The 5,076-nt window shown below is 36.5% G+C and overlaps 1 pseudogene; it reads left to right on the top strand.

Moving 5' to 3' along the window:
* Positions 1–4,689: 4,689 nt before the first annotated feature.
* Positions 4,690–4,802, top strand: LOC122121689 (annotated as a pseudogene).
* The last annotated feature ends 274 nt before the right edge of the window (positions 4,803–5,076 follow it).

Below are 5,076 nucleotides of genomic sequence, written 5' to 3'. Positions count from 1 at the left end.
TGCAAGGGGGATGTAGGGAGACCCTCAGGAGAAGACATATCCTGAGTTGTTGAGATAGCTCAAGGTTGGGTTAAACACCATCCGTTGTGGTAAAAGATGAAAAGTGTATCTTAATTTCAGGAAAGGGCCCAAGGAAGCACCTCAATAAAAAGTAATGTCATGCATCACCCATGAGAGGAAAAACTGGACTAGAGCATACTACCTGGTTGGTTGGGGATTTTTCTGGGCTGAGTGTGTCTTAGGCACAAAGAGAAGTTGAGTCTCGTTGTGTGTTTTCATTCTCTGGCCCAAGAATAAAAATGGGCGAGCTGGAGGAATCCATTGTTGGGAAATCTCCAGTAACGGGAGAGTTAAATATGAGAAGGGTGCACAAGAAACTTACAAAAGGGAGGATTACGTGCACCAAAAACTGAAATCACAACAGACCTGCTGAAATGGGGAATAAGAATTCTAGGCCTAAGGAACCCAAGAAAAATGATCTAAGGACCTGCTTCTGATAATCCATTGGGAGAATGTTGACAAAGGTCTGAGAACACTATTAAAGAATGTATGATTTTCATTATGGAGCTCCATAATGTGCACTTCTCCAAACAAAAACTTGTTATGAATATGTGCTTGCATGTGTGTGTTTTAAATCTTATATCCTGAAAGGGGAACTCAAAAAGTCCTACCCACTATACTCCCTCAGCTGCCCACTTTAAGTCTGAAGCCTGGATTGATCCTCTAGCTGATCCAAGGATGCAAGGCATTGAACCTTAGTTTCAGAAGCTAATTTTTATTTTTGAGCTCTAATTTTATTTTATTTTATTTTTTTTAATTTTTATTTTTATTTTTTGTGAACATACTGTACAGAGGGGTTACAATTACATGGGCAAGATAATGAGTACATATCTTATCAAGCATTGCAGCCTCCTCCTTTGTTTACCCTTCACATCCCTTCCCAGCCTCCCCCTACCCCCCAACCCAATCCCCCCACCCCCGCACCAAATTTGTAAAGTTCGTTTTTGACATGACAACTTGTACTGCTCATAGTTGCATTGGGTCTACCTGTATCCTTAAACGACGAGTTTTTCCCCATCTCCTCCACAAATTATACCGACATCAAATATAGGGAAAGCAGGGGTTATACTGTGGGGGAGGGACATACAAAGTTACAAAGAAATAATCTTATAAATGAGTTAGAAACAAATGCATGAAAGAAAAAAAATATTTAAATACATATCTAAGGGTTCATTTTCCTAACATTACATTATCTGATCTTTCCTGCTTGACTCATACATATACTAGATAGTGCAAATAAGGGAAACCATGGGACCTAAGTTTCTTTGGGCTTGGCTTGCTTCACTTAATATAATTTTTTCCAAGCCTTTCCATTTCCTAACAAATGGGGAAATGTCATTCTTTCTGATCGAGGCATAGAATTCCATTGTGTATATATACCACATTTTCTTGATCCATTTATCTACTGAGGGGCATCAGGGTTGGTTCCATATCTTAGCTATGGTAAATAATGCTGCAATAAACATAGTTGTGCTGGTAGCTTTAGTGTGGTCTTTTTTGTGAACATTTGGTTAAATGCCCAAAAGTGGGATTGCTGGGTCATAGGGGAATTCTATGTGGAGTCTTTTGAGGAACCTCCATACTACTTTCCAAAGTGGTTGAACAAGTTTACACTCCCACCAACAATGAAGTAAGGTTCCCTTCTGTCCACATCCACTCAAGCATCTGTTGTTGTTAGAGTTCTTGATTACAGCCATTCTAACTGGGGTGAGGTGGTATTTCAATGTTGTTTTGATTTGCATTTCTTTTATGGCTAGGGAGGTTGAGCATTTCTTCATGTGTCTATTGGCCATCCTTCTTTCTTCTTCAGAGATGTTTCGCTTTAAGTCTTTCACCCACTTATTTATTGGGCAGTTGTTTCTTTGAGGATTTATTGTTGGGGGATTTAATTTTTTGAGTTCCAAGTATATTTTAGATATGAGACCCTTGTCCGTTGTATGGCTAGTAAAGATCTTCTCCCAATCCGTGGGCTTTCTATTGATCTGACTAGTTATGTCCTTTGCCATGCAGAAGCTCTGCAACTTCATGCAATCCCATTTGTCCAACCTTTCTTTGATTTGTTGTGTTTCCGGGTCTCTATTAAGAAAACTTCGGCCTGAGCCAAGGAGGCCTTGGGTTTCTCCTATTCCATCCTGTAAGGTTTTCAGAGTGTCTGCTTTGACTCCGAGGTCTTTGATCGTTTTGGAGTTGATTCTGGTGCAGTGTGATATATAAGGATCCAGTTTTAGTCTTCTACAAGTAGTTAACGAATTTTGCCAGCACCATTTACTGAAGAGGCTGTCTTTCTTCCATTCTATTATTTTAGCTCCCTTATCGAAGATTAGATGGCTATAGGTCTGTAGGTTCATTTCTGGGTTTTCAATTCTATTCCATTGGTCCTAAGGTCTGTTCTTATGCCAGTACCAAGCTGTTTTGATTACTATGGCTTTATAGTAGGGTTTGAAATTTGGTATTGATATTCCACCAGCAGTGTTCTTTCCATTGAGGAGCGTTTTTGCTATTCGGGGTCTTTTATTGTTCCATATGAATTTTTGGATTGGCTCTTCTTTTTCCTTGAAGAATGAGGTTGGAATTTTGATAGGTATTGCATTGAATTTGTAGATAGCCTTGGGAAGTATTGCCATTTTCACGATGTTGATCTTTCCAATCCAGGAGCATGGGAGGTTTTGCCATTTTCTAAGTTCTGTTTTGATTTCCTTTTTCAAGATTTTAAAGTTTTCATCATAGAGGTCCTTCACTTCTTTAGTTAAGTTAATTCCTAGGTATTTTATTTTTTGAGGGGCTATTGCAGATGGAGTTACTTTCCTAAATTCAGCCACACTTTTCTCATTGTTGGCATACAGAAAAGCCATTGATTTTGGGGGGTTAATTTTAGATCGTGTTACTTTGCCAAAGTTTTGAATCAGCTTGAGTAATTTGGTCGTGGAGTCTATGGGATTCTTTAAATACAAGATCATGTCATGTGCAAAGAGGGAGAGTTTTATTTCTTCTTTCCCTATTTGGATCCCCTTTATGTTTACATCTTGTCTTATTGTTGAGCTCTAATTTTAATGTTCACTTGGTAAACTAAATCCTCTATATCCCTTTCTCTGAGTAAATACACATCAACATGAAATACAAAGTTATTTTGATAAAAAATAAAAATAACTCAGAAGAAATTATAAATGCAAAAACAATCTTCACAGAAGCAAACTCCCAGAGATATTTCATGACTTTGACAAGGATAAAGTGGGTAAAGTTAGTATAAATTTAGAAGTATGACAATGCACAAAAACATCAAAAATATTAATATATTTCATTATATAATCCAAAGCAAAAAGCAAATGTTTTTTAGATGATTTTTTAAAACCCACTCTTTTAGGTACTGGGAAGGTGGCTCAATGGTAGAGTGCCTGCCTTGCATGAATGAGGCCTTGGGTTTGATTGCTCAGCATCATATTAGCAGAAAAAGATGGAAGTGGTGCTGTGGCTCAAGTGGTATCACTAGCCTTGAGCTGCGGGACAGCACCCAGGCCCCAGAGTTCCAGCCCCATGACCAACAAAATAAAAATAAATAACAAAACAAAACACAGTGTCTCACTTTTGTGACCTCAACTCTGTAATAACTCTGCTTCAGCCTAGGGCTAATATTTTAGGTGTGGACATTTATCAACACTCCTGAATCAGACTCTACTTAATCATTTTTTAAATACATATTTTGTTCTTAATTTTCCTCTTTATAAATTCACATGCACCTATAAAAAACGGTGTGGCCATCCCAGTAACCTTCTCAAAGTACCTCCTAATGACAACTTACAAAAAGTTCTATTATATTACAACAAGGAAAACAATGCTACAAATGAAGAAAACCAATAATTAAATATTAACGAATAATAAAATAAAAAACAAAACAATTACCAGTGTTTTCAGTATTTGAAGTGTACTACAAATTAGATTTATTATTGTCATATTTCTTTACATTTAACACTGGCTAAGATTATGATGTTCAACAAGAATTTTATAGGCTATGAGTAGTGTTTAAAGTCACCCACTAAGATTACCATTTATAGTTCATCTCATAATTTGTATATGGCTTATATCATCATTTGTTCCTCACTAACATATAAAGTAAGGAAGGCCTACAGTTTTAATAGAAACTGTGTAGTTAACATAGTCAACTCTTTATTCTGCTTTACACAAAGACTTTGCAACTTCTCATTAGTAAAGTTTCTATAAACTCTGAAATGTACATACTTAGTAGTACTTATCTGCTACCATAAATCTTAAATACTTTATAGAAAAGTATTATGACCTGTCATACAGTCCCAGTTTTGGCATATATAAGCAAATATCCAAAAGTAAATATATTTAAAACATTAAAACTTTTAGCAAACCTTAACACTTGCTGCAGTGTTCATTATGACAGGTCCTTTGCATAGAATAATTGATTTCCTCCTCCTACACATCTCTTGAACAACAAATATCTGGATTTATTTTGTTTTTGACACGTAAATCTTGACTTTATTCTTAAATGTGTACTTATGTAAGAAGTACACGGTTCTCAAATTTCACAACAATTCTTTTAAACTTACTTTTTTTTTATTTGTCTAGTTTAAAATATCAATTACAATTTATATATAAAAATATTCTGTGCTCAATTCAGCATCACATACACTAACATTGGAATGATACAGAGAAGATTAGCATGGCCCCTGCCCAAGGATGACAGGCAAATTCCTGAAGCATTCCATCGCCCAATTTGTTAGGAAATGGAAAGACTTGGAAAAAAAATTATTAAGTGAAGTAAGCCAAGTCCAAAGAAACATAGGTCCCATGGTTTCTCTAATTTTCAATAACTAATATATGTCTGGGATAAGCAGAAAAGGTCAAAAGTTATGTGTATATGACCAGATAAGTTTATGTTAAGGGCCAGGCGCTGGTGGCTCACGGCTGTAATCCTAGCTACTCAGGAGGCTGAGATCTGAGGATCGTGGTTCAAAGCCAGCCCGGGCAGGAGAGACCATGAGACTCCTATCT

This window comes from Dipodomys spectabilis, unplaced genomic scaffold, assembly GCF_019054845.1.
Source record: "Dipodomys spectabilis isolate Male_0828 unplaced genomic scaffold, ASM1905484v1 ptg000193l, whole genome shotgun sequence".
NCBI classification, from domain to species: domain Eukaryota; kingdom Metazoa; phylum Chordata; class Mammalia; order Rodentia; family Heteromyidae; genus Dipodomys; species Dipodomys spectabilis.
The sequence above is the reverse complement of the archived record's forward strand: the minus strand, read 5'-3'. Positions and strand labels throughout refer to the sequence as shown.